Source organism: Acomys russatus, chromosome 5 (genome assembly GCF_903995435.1).
Source record: "Acomys russatus chromosome 5, mAcoRus1.1, whole genome shotgun sequence".
NCBI classification, from domain to species: domain Eukaryota; kingdom Metazoa; phylum Chordata; class Mammalia; order Rodentia; family Muridae; genus Acomys; species Acomys russatus.
The window spans coordinates 74,301,102-74,315,301 of record NC_067141.1 but is presented as its reverse complement, the minus strand read 5'-3'; the positions used below and the strand labels follow the sequence as shown (position 1 = coordinate 74,315,301).

The 14,200-nt window shown below is 43.0% G+C and overlaps 1 protein-coding gene across 4 annotated transcripts in view; it reads right to left on the bottom strand.

Moving 5' to 3' along the window:
- Vti1a (vesicle transport through interaction with t-SNAREs 1A) overlaps positions 1-14,200 on the bottom strand; it is a 320,246-nt gene that overhangs the window by 92,551 nt on the left and 213,495 nt on the right. The gene's annotated exons all lie outside the window — the stretch shown is intronic.

Sequence of the window (14,200 nt, the reverse complement as noted above, 5' to 3'; positions counted from 1 at the left end):
CTTAGTGGTAAGGGGTTTGTTTACTCCAGGCCTTTCATTCAATCTCTACATTGCAAAACAAACAGCATTAAGGACAATAAAAAACCCAAACTAACCAGCCAACCAACTTGCCAAGCTGCCAACCAACCAGCCATCCAATCAACCAACCAATCAACCCATCCATCTACCTACCTACACACAAACCAACGAACCAACCAACCAACCAACCAACCAACCAACCAACCAACCTGCCAACCAATCAACCAACAACCACTCAACCAGGTAACTACCTAAGCAACCAACCAACCAACACCCTCCCCGCAACAATTCCAAACAGCCACCAAGCCAGCCAGCCAGCCAGCCAGCCAGCCAGCCAGCCAACCAACCAACCAACCAACCAACCAACCAACCAACCTATCCACCCACTCAACAAACAATCAAACTAAGCAACCAGCCAACTAAATAATCAACCAGCCAGTCAGTCAACGAACCAACAAACCAACCAACCAGCCGGCTATCCATCCATCCATCCATCCATCCACCCATCCACCCACCCATCCATCTAACCAAGCAACCAACCACACAAACAGCCAGCCGAACAGCAAACACAGAAAAACCCCATCAAAATCTAACACAAATAAGGGTCTCTGAAGCCAGTTGAATGCGCAAGTCCATGGGGGGAGCTTACACTGCTTTAAGGAAACAGCTTGTGCTGCTTGATTGTTTCGGAGAAGGCAGAACAGGCCTATGGTTTGATATATGACACATGGGGAGAAGACAGGACACTCTGAAGACAAAGAAGAATGATAAAATATTATCCGGAGAGTAAAAGCCCAGGTCTCACAGCACAGGTGGGTCTAGCTATATGCACTATGGTAAGAGACACACCACAGAGTCTGTGAGAAAAACCACTCAAATACTTCCGCAGGGATTGAGATGTGTGCAGATGAGATTATGTGCTTCTTATTCAAAATGCTTGAGACCAGACCTTATTTCAGAATTTGAGGCTTTTGGATCTTCTAATATTTGCATAAGCATACTGGGTGAATAATTGTAATCTGAAAATCAGCAGTTTGAAACTTTAGGAAAATCACACAGGAAAAATCATAGGAATAACATATGCCAAAGATATCCTGGACTTCAGGATGTTTTGGAGTGCGTGCATGCATGTGTGTGTGCCTGCTAGTGTGTGTGTGTGCCTGCTAGTGTGTGTGTGTGCCTGCTAGTGTGTGTGTGTGCCTGCTAGTGTATGTGTGTGCCTGCTAGTGTGTGTGTGTGCCTGCTAGTGTGTGTGTGTGCCTGCTAGTGTGTGTGTGTGCCTGCTAGTGTGTGTGTGTGTGCCTGCTAGTGTGTGTGTGTGCCTGCTAGTGTGTGTGCATACAGAGGCTAGAGGACAACTTTAGGTGTTATTCCTCAGGAGCTAAACATCTTATTTTTTGAGACAGGATCTCTGACCAAATAGGTGAGACTGGCCAGTGAGCCTCAGAGATCCGTCTGTCTCTGTCTGTCCAATGCTGGGTCACAAGTGTGAGTTCCTGACATACCATGTAGGTTCTAGGGACTGAACTCCAGCAAGTACTTTACCATTTCTCAGCTTAGATTTCTGGATTTTAGAGACACAGCTGTGTGTCTTTGTCCTTCATTTAGAGACTGTGGTTTGTGGTGAAGTATTAAAGTACAAAGCTCCAGGTAGGCAAAACTTAGTAAAAAGCCCAGCACCATCTGAAACAGGCCTAGTGGTGAGGCACAACAGTTCTTTAATTAGCTCACACTGATTAACTTAACCCCATACAACCACTGTCTTCTGCTGGAGCTAATTCTGTTTTTGAAGTCAAATGAAATAAAGTAGCTGAAGAGTAATTAACGTGTCCAGTTCCTTTACCCCATGGCTGTGATGACTTGGCTGCCCCACGCTGCAGAGGTGTCCTGAGAAGATGCTGCAAAGGCTTTGAAACAACTCAAAGGCATGCTCGCAGGAGGTGGTGACTTCATATTAGAAATCCTAACCTGAACAGGCCTCTTAGCAGCACACCCTCTAATGATGATGTGAGAGAAGAGATTAATTTGTAACCTTTGCAATGATTGGCTAGGAAAGTGAAGAGGTTCTGTTAAAAAGCTGGCTACAGAAACAAATCCTAGTCTCTATTTCTAATAAGGTAACAGGAAACAGAGGGACACGGACACAGACACACACACACACACACACACACACACACACACAGAGAGAGAGAGAGAGAGAGAGAGAGAGACAGAGAGAGACAGAGAGAGACAGAGAGAGACAGAGAGACAGAGACAGAAACAAGAGAGACAGAGAGCCCAAATGCACCATGAACAGAAAGCAAGCAAGAATGCTTTCTCCCAACAATTACAGATGTGCTCAAGTGATGAGCAGCAGATTGACGTGGCCCTGCTGCCCTATATGAAGCCAAGTCTGTTAGGTCTTATTTGTTTCCTTAACAGTCTTTAGGTGGGTGGGGCGATGTCAAGGTCCACTGGAACATGATTTGAGAATCACTGTTTTATGCTCCTAGGAGGGTGTGTGCACTGATTTCTTCCATAGAAGTTTGATTGTCTTTTTTTTTTTTTCCCCCAGCTTTCTTTGACAGACAAGCTAGAAATCCTGCATTCCTAGGATTCTCTTGGAACCACAGTCAACACCACAGCTCAGGCTCTGCCAAGTGGATACTGTGGAAACTTGGAAAGTGAATGTGATTGTGTGAACCAGCTTTGTGGAGCTGAATGTGACTGAGCCTGAGCCTGAGTGAGCGAGCGCGTGTGTGTTCCTCTGGGTCACGTCTGTTAGATATTATAGTGTATAGATCCTATGGGTTCCACAGTTCCATATAGGAAGGACTGACACAGTGAGACCTCCCACTGTAGTCTGACTGGTCTCTTTTGAGGCAGCGTCCATTCATGGTGGCGTCACATCCAAAAAGGCACCACGGCTTTCTCATGCAAGATTTTAACGAAAGTCCGTCTTAAATGAGCCGGACCAGTCAATCCTCCTGAACCAAAAACCCCTTGGCCAATCCAGAGTCTCAAGCAGCTCCCAATGACCTCATGATCTTTTCTTTGTGCTCGTGTGGACCACAGACCAGCTTTGTCCACACCACCAATGTCTTTGGTCCTGTGGACCAGTGCCATTGTCACGTAGAGAACAAACACCGCTAGAACTGTATCACCATGCAGGTTCAGTTCCAAAGCCATCCAACTGCCTACTAGATAGTGACACAAGGCTGAAATAGTTTGAGGAGTTGGCACCAGAGTAATCACAGGGTGGTGCCATTATAATTTTGACTATGTTCATTTATCTGAGTAAAGGCAGGCATTAAAAACATACTCTCAATTTGTTGTAATTTTGGAAGAGAAAAAAGAAACAAGTCAGAAGTTATTTTTAAAGATGCAGCAGTAAAGATAGGAATGTAAAATACTACGATGCTTAACAATGAGCCTAAGTTTGACTACGGTAAATGACATGCTTAAGTTTCTGTGTTGGTGAAAACTAACATTTTAAAATGGTGAAAACAGACCCCTTAATTAAGTTATACTGTCACTGTGAGCACATCTGCACATCTCTACATATCTAAATATTTGATTATTTATACTACAAGTTTTCTTCGTTTAGAAAAGACTACTTGAAACACTTCTTTCTCCTGTTTTGTACACACTTATTTTCATTTTCTGTGAGTGGTTAGGCAAAGGGTCAGATGATGACTTTAAATATTTAAGCTGGTCAAGGACAGTCAAGTAGCTAAGACGCTCTCTAGCTCATCGCTAATATGGATTGCCTTGGAGGTAACCTCCAGAACATGGCACAGCTTTCTTAATGAGTTATCAGTTATGAGCTATGAAGTAATTCTGAATTTTAAATATGGCTAAAAAACAGATCTGGGTTTAAGAAATTGAAAGCACCACAATTATAAAATATCATGCAATGTGTTAGGCAGCCACAGGACGCATATGCAAGATACGTTAATAAACCTAGCATATTAATAAATATCTAAAGCTAGCCCTTCAAGATCTCAATGCTAATTGGCAGGGCTTTTGACAGACTATCTGGAATAACTCTCATTATCAGTTTTAGCAAGCTATTTTTGAGCTACATAAATAATGACTATTTCTATACTCCACAGTTTGTCAATCAAAACCCAAGATCTAAAAAATGCCGTTACAGAAGATGGAGGAGGCAGCAATGTTTAGATGCCATGGCCTGATTCAGACTGTACTCATGTGCTATACTAATATGTACATATGATTTCATTTTCTTTTGTTTAACTTCTATGTTGCCCATTCAAAATACAACATACACCCACAATTATATACACATACAAATATATATCCTACATACTGATTACATGTATGAGGCACCACATTCCAAATTTTAGCAATGCTTTTACGATCATATACTCCGGCCACCTTAAAAACACCTCAAAATATAACGGCTTAGTTGATTTTCTTCCTGAGGAAAACACTTCCCAACAACACCAGGAGCAGTTCAAGCTCACAGTGAACAAAGCACACTGAAGAGTGCACTATGGGTGAGAAGTGGAAAAGGTCCATTTCTGTCTGTCATAGTCATTTATCTACTCATTCTCTGCTATTGGAATTAAAGATTGGATTTAGAAGAAGAAGGAGGAGAGAAAGAAGGAAGAGGAAGAGGAGGAGGAAGAGGAGGAAGAGGAGGACGACGACAATAACAAAGTCTTCTCTTGAGGTGAAAAGCCTCTGGTCTCTTCTTTATGCTTGCCCAGAAGCACCATGTTTGTTAATGGATATTAGTCTATAAATACTTAGGCTTTATTTTTCGTCAAAGTGGAAGCCTTGCTCAGTATAGAGACAGCCTGCCAAAGTTAGGGAGTTCAATACTAGCAAAGCAGGAAAATAGAACAGGCCCACCCAACAGGCCCCCTCCCCAGGAGGCCTTTGCTTCCTGATTCTGCTAGCTGTGCTGTTGACGCCCAGGCTTCTCCTTTATCCACAGAGATGAAAACCACCCAGCACGTCCACATGATGCTGCGATGTTAGACAGCAGGCTCGGGAATGACGTCTTTCACTCGTTGCTCGTCTCCCGTCCTGGGATATTTGTAACTCACGAGCTGTAGGCTATCCAGAGCTGAGTGATTTGTAATGTAATACTGCTAGAATCTCCAGAGTAATTTCAGCGTTAGTTACTAATAAAAGTTGGCTCTCTGCATTTCTTAACCTTGGGAACATGAACCTTTAAGACTTAGAGATCAAATACCAACATCCCTCCAGGACTGCTGTGCACATCTGCATTTCTGGATATAGAAATATTTTGTTCCTAATCAAGTACACTCTCACTTCATAAGTTCAGGTTTTGGCTCAGTGCTACTGAGAAAACAAATGAAGGTGGAGGATCTTGTGCTTAGAGTTTTGAAAGTTTGTCAAAGACTATACTAAGCTTCAATGATTTGACTTTGAACTTCAACATAGTAAAATGCCACTGACACACAACAAAACCAAAGTAAGACTTCATATGCTCCAGAACTGCATCTTCTTCTGGACCTTGCCAGGTAGCGGTACTAACAACTGTATAGTCAGGGAAGAGCAGCACGAAGGGCCTTCTAACTTCCCTCTGGGTCTTCCAACATTTCAGGGAATCACAAATTCCTGCTTACAGTCAAAAGTCAGGCATCCACAGGTGGCTGCTCTTCCTGGCGATCCTGACCTGAATGAATGTCTGTCTGCTGGTCTCAGCACCCAGTTCCAAAGCCATGTAACATGGACGATGAGGCCAAGCATTTCCATCACCTCTAAGTAATCTTGAAAGCCACTGTGAAGATAGGCTGGGCAATTGTTGTACAATTAGGAAAAATGCCGTTCTGACAGGCCAAACTTAAGGGCATTCTTTACACAATTTGCTCAATTTTGATCCTTTAGAGTGTTGTCAGTAAGGTAGAATTTATTTTTAAGTAATTTAACTTAGCAGCTGTTAGGTCTCTTCGAAAAAAATATATCTACACACACACACATACACACACACACATACACACAAACACACACACACACATATTCTTATGTTCAATAACTGCAGCACAAGTCGCTTGCAAAACAAAGCTTATATGGGTATTAGGACAGGGCATGCTATAGCCAGCTAGTAAGAGGCACAGAATAAATACAAACACTTTCCCACAATATCGATAACCTTTACTTTTTGTTATATTGCTCCACTTTCTAATGTTAAAAATGGAAAAATCCAATCACAGCCTTTGTAACCAGGAACGCATGGAACGGCTGTCTATTTTATCGCTGCCTTCTGCAATCACCGTGGTTTGCATGAGTTCATTTATTATTGCTGGTCAGGAGCCAATGTGAGCAATGGTTGTGATCAGGCTTGCATTCAGCTATAGTTCTGTTCCTTATGGGAGCTTTGGCTTGCACGGGTTTGCTGTGACTTAAGGCTTTGGTCTCCACACCTGTCCAGTGGGCTGTTGGATGATTAAACAACAGGACTCAATACAAGTTCTTTGAATAGGATGACTCACAAATAGGCATTACTTTTGGTCACTTGTCTCCTGTTCCGTATGCTCTTTGCTAAAAAGAGCTATTCCAGGTACCACTGTACATGTCTTACATGAGTTGGCCTTGTCACACAGCAGAAAAAAAATATTGATTTAGATGTGAGGAGACCTGCATTCAACTTCTAGCCTCATTGCTTACCTACTGGCTATATCATTTTTAGCAGAGTTCTGGTGTCTGGGTTTTGGTATGCCACTCTATAAAGTGAGATCAATAAGTTCCTTCTCATTCTCATAGGGATCAGAAAAGAAGCAGATGACACATCTTGTAGGCTTTTAGCGCTGCTGAAATGTGGGTTGCTGTCATCCTGCTATCTGACTGGGTAGAGTGACCATCCACTATACTGTCTGCTGTGTGAAGACCCAATAAGAAAAAAGTAATTTGTAAACTAGGAAGTGGGTCCTCACTAGATACTGTATCTGCCAGCACCTTAATGTTGGACTTTTCAAACTCTAGAACTGTGCAAATCAGTATCTGGTCTTTGAAGGTACCGAATCTCTTGTATTCTGCCCATACCAATGAAGACAGCATGGATGGCGAGTCTATGCAGTCAGAGTGAGGAGACATTCCCCTTGCTGCAAGTGACAGTAGCTGCTGTCTATACTGAAACTGTCAAGTAAGACATAGAATTTAAGCTGGTGGCTTAAAATGGAAGCCTTGTTTAACTCTACAGCTGGGCCTGAGTAAGGCCAAACAGCTTGATTATTTAGAAAATATACATGGACTGCCTAGGGTGCAGACCAACACTGTAAGACTCAATGTAGCTACCTGTTGAGGCAGCTGAGCAAGTGAAAGATTAGCTGGCACTAGACAGAAGACCATGGCCAGGCCCATGTCCAGATGGAGAGAAAAGGCACCCTTGTTTGCATCGTCCAGCAAAAAGCGCTGTGACCTTACTGATAAGGCACTGACTTTTATTGACTGCCACGAACCAATGGACCTTTAGAAAAAGAAGCCCCAGACAGTACTCTGCTCGCCGTCTTCCCCAGACTACAAGAGTATCAAAGCACGCCTTCCATCATATGTGGACAAAGAGACATGTGAGGCGGCTGCTAAAACATCAGTTCAAACATATGTTTAGCCATGTGTGAGCACAAGGGTGCTAAGCCATGTGGTAAAGCAAGTGTTAGAGCATATTCCATGACAAATGGTTCTCATTTGGGACCTTCAATTATTTTATGCCTAATCCAGGGTTGCTAAGCAATAGCTGCTTTCCCAACTTAACACAATAAACTGAAAAACTTTGTAAGAAAAGAGCTAGAAGTCTTTCTTCCTGTCTTCAATTGATCATGAAAAAATTCATGTATATGTTTCTGAATAAATACACTGGCACTCAGACTTGAGTAAGGTTCCATATGTAGGGTGGCAACAAAGACCAGGGGCAAATTGTAGTTAGTTGGCAAGGCCCAGTGACACCTCCAACAACCTCACGTGGGACATACTGCACAGTCTACCAACTCAGGTAACTGTAGCATCTGAGTCTAGACTTTCAGTTTTAAAATGGCATCTACATAATAGGAATATCACTTAACAAACAGGGATCTTTGGCAGTTCTTATTAACAATAAAATGTTACCAAGACTAGCTTTAAGGTATGCCTGAACATTATACTAAATATTATAACTTATGGGTCAACATTGATTTTGGAAGCTTCCATCCCAAAACTAATGATGCCTCTGAGTTTAAAATATAAACATACAACTTTGGATGACACTTTGAGAAAGAATGAGAGCAGGCAAAAATCAGGTTGTTTTAGATGCCTTCCTACACGGTATGAAGAAGACTAGAGAATAAATGTACACAAAGGGAGAAAATACCTGAAGCATGTATCTATTTTATTTTATGACTGTGAAACAAAGCTACAAGATAAACCAATGCATCCATTTAAGCCCACGAATTTCTCTTCTAAAAACAGACACATAAGCAAATAATCTTTTGAAAAATGCAAAGTACAGAGCTGGGGAGATGGCTCAGTCAGTGAAAACCTTGGGAACTAGAGTTCGGATCCCTGACACTCATGGGAAAGGCAGGCAGAGTGGTGTGCTGCTGCCCAAGTGCAGACGGGAGGTCCCTGGGGCTGCTGGCCAACCAATCCATCGCATCGGCAAGCATGAGGTGAGAAGATGGAGAACAAGCGAAGAGGACCTGACAGCGACTTGCGGCTCACAGGCTCACACGCTCACACCCATGCGTGCACGCCACACAGGAAGAAAAAGAGAAACTGCAAAGAACAAATAAAAGCAGAATATCCACAAGTTTGAATTTTAAAATCCATATCCCACACAGTGCTAATTAACCACCGTGATCTGTGTGTCAACAATAGCTAATCATAACAAAACAACTTTATCAATCTTTAAAATACAGACACTAGCTTTGCTGTCAGCTCTGCTTAGAGACCACCGAACAAAAATTACAGGGAAAGAAACAAACAGTTAAAGCCTGTAGCTCCTGCCAGGTGCTGGCAGAGGAGCCAGGCAGGTTTCTGAATACTCTCTTCCTGTTGGCTTGTGTCACTTAATCACCCGTGCAGCACATGTCCAGGATGTGCGAAGAGACAGACCCAGTGATGCGTGCAGACGTCTGCCCAGTGTGTTCATTGCTCAAGATGCAGCTCAAGTTCAGAAAACAGAATCCAGTTAAGAAGCAAGAGAAAGCTGCCAATAAATTTATATTTAATAGTGTAGCTTTGAACAACCCAGGCAGAGAGAAAATCTATTCTGTGACGACACTGTTTCCTCAGTGATAAGCCATTTCAGTATGAATAGTGGAAACCAAATGCCGACTACAACAAGTTTCTTCTCTGTTCACACTAGCCTGAAACGTGAGGGTGTTTCCCAGAGGCTTGTCCCAGACGCGTGTCAACCAGGTTAGGAATAATGCCCCTGCTGCAAAAACCCTGAGCCATCCTAGAACAGACCCAATGACATCTGTGACAGGCAAGCTCACGGACGGGCACAGGTCCTGAGTGGAACAAAGCTGCAATGCCATCCTGAGTAACAAAACCAGCCTCCATAGCACTGTGGACTCTGAGGCAGCACTCCTCACTTGTCCTCGCTGTGTCCACTGCCTCATGTGGAAGCAACTTTCTTCATTATATGTCCCTCTGGACATGTCTACACAACATCCCAGACCCATGGGGCGGGGACAGGCTCTTTAGGATCTTACGTAGCTCCTTACACAGATACTTTACAAATCTTCTGTACTTTCAAAGTGCAAAAAACCAAAACCCAAACCAAATCAAACAAACACAAACCAACCAAAGAACCAAATGACTGGTGGTGGAGTTTGGCCTCTTTTTCCCCTGGGAAGCCCTCATGTCAGCCTCAGGGATGGGTCACATGTAAAGTAGAAGGGCAGCAGCTCTCCCACTTCCACAGCAGGGCTGTTGGGAGAGGGGCAACTGAGGGAAGTGCCTGCCTGTGGCCACGTGCTCCTGCAGTGGTTCCCCTGGCCTCCAGCTTTGTGTCTTCCTTCAAATGACCCTGCCAAAGGTTCCAGTGTAAGATGAAAGTATATGCATAAGCCGGCAAAATATCTGAACGTGAGTATGCTTAGAGTCTGCCAGAGAATAGCACATAATTCGAGTGCTCTAAATTAAGGTTGGAATTTTGCCTTGGAGTTAGCATTGCCTCATTTTATATATATATTTAGTCATATTATATCTCAATTGTTATCCCATTCCTTGTATCATTTTTTTTTAAAAGAACAAAACAACCATAGATATTATGGGGGAAAAGTAAAATCCATACAAACAACAGCAATTATTTAAAGGAGGAGGAGGAGGAGAAGAAAAAGATGACAACCACCCCAAGAAGTAGGCCCTTTTATTTTCTTACTTTAAACATTAAAGAAAAACATTTTCTTTGGACACAGGGCCTCATGGTCCCAGGCTGGCCTCAAACTGGCTGTGCAGCAGAGGGTGACCTTGACCTTCTGATCCTCCTCCCTCCTCTTCCCAAGTGCTGTGATTACAGGGGTGCGACCCCATCCCTGGCTTATGTGACAGTGGGGGTCACATGCAGGGCCTGTGCATGGCAGGCAAGCACTGTGCCAACTGAGCTACAGGTCCAGCCCCCCTCATCCTGCCAGTGTCATTTAGAGACTCAAGAAAATAAGGTGACTTTGATATAATATCTAGATGTTCCTGTCCTTTTCTGTCTTACTGGACATGGTTCCTTAGAAACATTTAAAGAGTCAATCAACTCCTTCAGAAGAAAAGCCACTTCTCAAATTGAATGAAAATGCTCCAATGTGGATTAAAAACTGCAAACATCATGTGGAAGGGTTCAAAGCAAGTACGATGTTAAATAATTTTCCTAAATTTAAGCTTTTCATTTATGGAAATCAGTAGAAAGGTAGACTTCAAAACCTTTCCCGGTTTATACTTTCTGTATAATTTAAAGAGACTCCACAGGTGAAACATATGATGCCATCACTTTGATCAACTGATTTACTCTGAAGTATTTGTTTTCTGAGACCAATGTCAAATCAATACACATATTTTTAAATACAGAATCATCTGCTTTGTTTAAAGGTGTTTCAAAGTACAAATTAATAAGATTAACACTTCCACCCACCAATATGAGTTAAGACATTAGAAATTTTTCTTCTTGTTCTTGACAGATCTTTACCTAAATGCAGGGAGTTAAATCTGCTTATAGAAGTCTGTATCTCTTCTTCATTGGCTGCCTGCTCCTGCACCCACCTACCCACCCAACCACTCTGCTGGTGTTCGTTCTGTTCCAGAAGGAAGCAACGGCACAGGAAGGTTCAGTTCCTGGCAAAGGTGACGTGACATTTATACTGTTGACAATTTTATATCATTCAATGCCCCTAACATTGGGGGAATTAAAGGAGCAGGAACTTTATCACACGGAATAAGTGACAGACAAACCAGCCTTATTTCAGTTTCTCATACTTGGTACTTATGCATGCTTTCTTTCATGTTTTTGTATGTACTTCAAGAGTTATCAGAGGCTATGAATCAAAGTGAGAGAAAACAGCAAATATTTGTATTTGCTAATGGTGTTTCGCTTAGGCTCACCCGGGAGATATCTATTCATCAAACATTTATTGAATGCATATTATGCACCCGGCTCCCTGACAGTGTGAGGCAGAGATGAAAGCCAGTCCCTGCCCTCCAGGGTCCCAACGCTGAGTGGGGAGACAGGCAAGGAACCCAGCAAGGACCGCACAGCAATGGTCCCCAGCACACTCTGTGCAGACCACTGGAGGGAAGGGACTGGCTTATCTCAGGTAGCACAGACATGACTGTTTTATGTGACATATTCCATAATCCTTTAGACACTGTATTTCAGATTTTAAAGTGTGCATTTACTTTAATGTATAAAAAAAGGCATAGCCAGTGTGTTAAACCATGACTCCATGGGCAATGTTGTGTGATGAAGGTGAAGATTCCCGAGTGTAAAAGCACATGTGTGGGCAGGAAGAGTGCTGAAGCACTCATAGGCCTAGTGTGAGTGAGGCCTGGCTCGAACCCAACACATAAGGTGTGCTGTACAGAGATGGACACATACATATATGAGATGGTGGCCAGCTCATGGCTGATCACTGGGGCTACCATGCTACACAGCTGAAATCTCCAGTGTCTCTGAGTTGCACTTCCTTGAGGCCACAGGAGGAAGCGCTCCAATATGGCCTGAGGCAGAGGTCAAAGGACATAGCATTCTGACAGCCCATCACATTGTTGTACCCTTCATGTGAAGGGCTGTTGTGTCTTCAGTTTGTGAATCTCACAAGTCATGTGTCACTGCAATTATCCTTAAAACTACTTCTGTCAGAGAGCAGCTGTGCATTAGTTAGTTTTAATCCACACCCTAAGGTGCTGAGTGTTTGACTGGAGTGACCAAATGGGACCACATCCTCCCACAGGTATTTAAATAATGTTTGAAACACTAATGAAGAGTACAATTCCAGAGGCAGCTAAGACTGTGGCAGCTTTCTTTATCTTATTAATTAGTTACTCTTAATTAGCATAGCTAATAATGATGAATTAATGCATTAGAAATGGTACTGAAATACGAGGACTGGCTTAAAGTATCATCATTAGTGCATCCATCACATGTGTAGAAAGGTTATGAGCATCTCAGGGGACCCCGCTGGGCCCCTATGAAATTCTGTCCTTGACTGGATTCCGGCTTAGTCCAGCATCCATCTATTTAATAGGAAGATTTTTATCACTAACTTTGACTAGAAGTTTAGCTGACTTCTGTTGCTAGAATAGTCTCACATTAGTCTCAAGGGAATCTCTTATGCAAGCTGTTATTATTCCTCCCACTTCCAAGGACAGACGGTAGGGACTTGGACAGGCCCAGAGGAGAATGTGTGCATAGCTGTTTGGGTGCCTGCTCGTATGTTAAAGTTCAGTGACGATGAGCCTCCATTTTAACAGTTTTCTCAGGAAACAGGTATAGTTCTAACCACATCCAAATCTACCCAGGAAGAATTTAATAGTTGTGGAAATCCAATGTTCTAGGGTTGGCTGTCTGACCAATGAGCTTCCTCAGAGTGGTTCAGCAGTTTGTCCAATGTAACATTGCCTTTAGATCATATCCAACTTTCTGCCCAGCCCCGAGATTTGGATTTCATAGGGAAGCTGGGGTAGGTACACAGGTGTGTGAGGTGACATATGTGGGTCTGGCTATGTGACTTATTGCCACAAATAATTGAATAAAACCTTGCGCCTTACAGGTGAACATAGTGACTGTGTAAAAGTAACTTTTATTTGTCTGATGTAACTGTTGTGTCCAAGGCTTACTGCCTCTGTCTGCTAATCTAGACCTAGTCCTGGAAGCTTCTAGCCCTCATACAATTTAACCTAGGCCTAGAAGTTTTCAGCCTCTGAGACTTACTGCTGAGTAAACACATACTTTCCTGCTCTTTCTGAACTCTTCAGTTCAGCTGTTCTGGCTCAACCTCCTCTCCCAGCTGACTTACTCAATCTGGCTTCTCTCTCGGCCCCTGAATTGCTCTGCTTGACCTCAAACTAACTCCAGAAATCTTTTCTAATCTCCTGGCTCCTCCTCATTGTCTGGCTCCTTCTGTCTTTACCCGAGTCCAGCTTATTCTCTCTTTGTAACCTATTACGGTCTCAGTAAAACTGCCTTCCCTCTCTCTGTATTGCCCCTTAAGTAGCTTCCCTTTCCTCTCTCTTCCCATGAGAGTTGGGTGTATCCCTTTCTGTCAAATCTTTCTCTGATTTGTCACTTTTTCTGCCACTCAACTAGACATCACTTTCAAACATAGGTACTTCCTTCTACAAACTAACTTTACCTTCATTGTTTGGATTAAAGGAATGTACCACCCTTAGTCCTAAGCCTTTCTTTACCTGAAACTTGCTCTATACCAGGCTGGCTTTGAACTCAGATCTACTTGCTTCTGCCTCCTGGATTAAAGGCATGTTTGTATTCTCGCCAGAATACACAGGACCTAGAAGGTCATTGAATGTGATCTCTTGCCAGAGCAGCCATGTTCTGAATACATTCCTCTTCATGAGTGGAGTGAACTCTGTGCCGCAGTCCAGGAGTGGCGAGAGGCTGCTATTCCAACTACAATCCTGTTATCCCACAGACCCAGCTCTTAACCACAGCTCCCTGCAGTGCATGACAGGGGTGTAAGACTACTGACAACTTGTGTGGCTGAGGCCATGAATATATAAACAA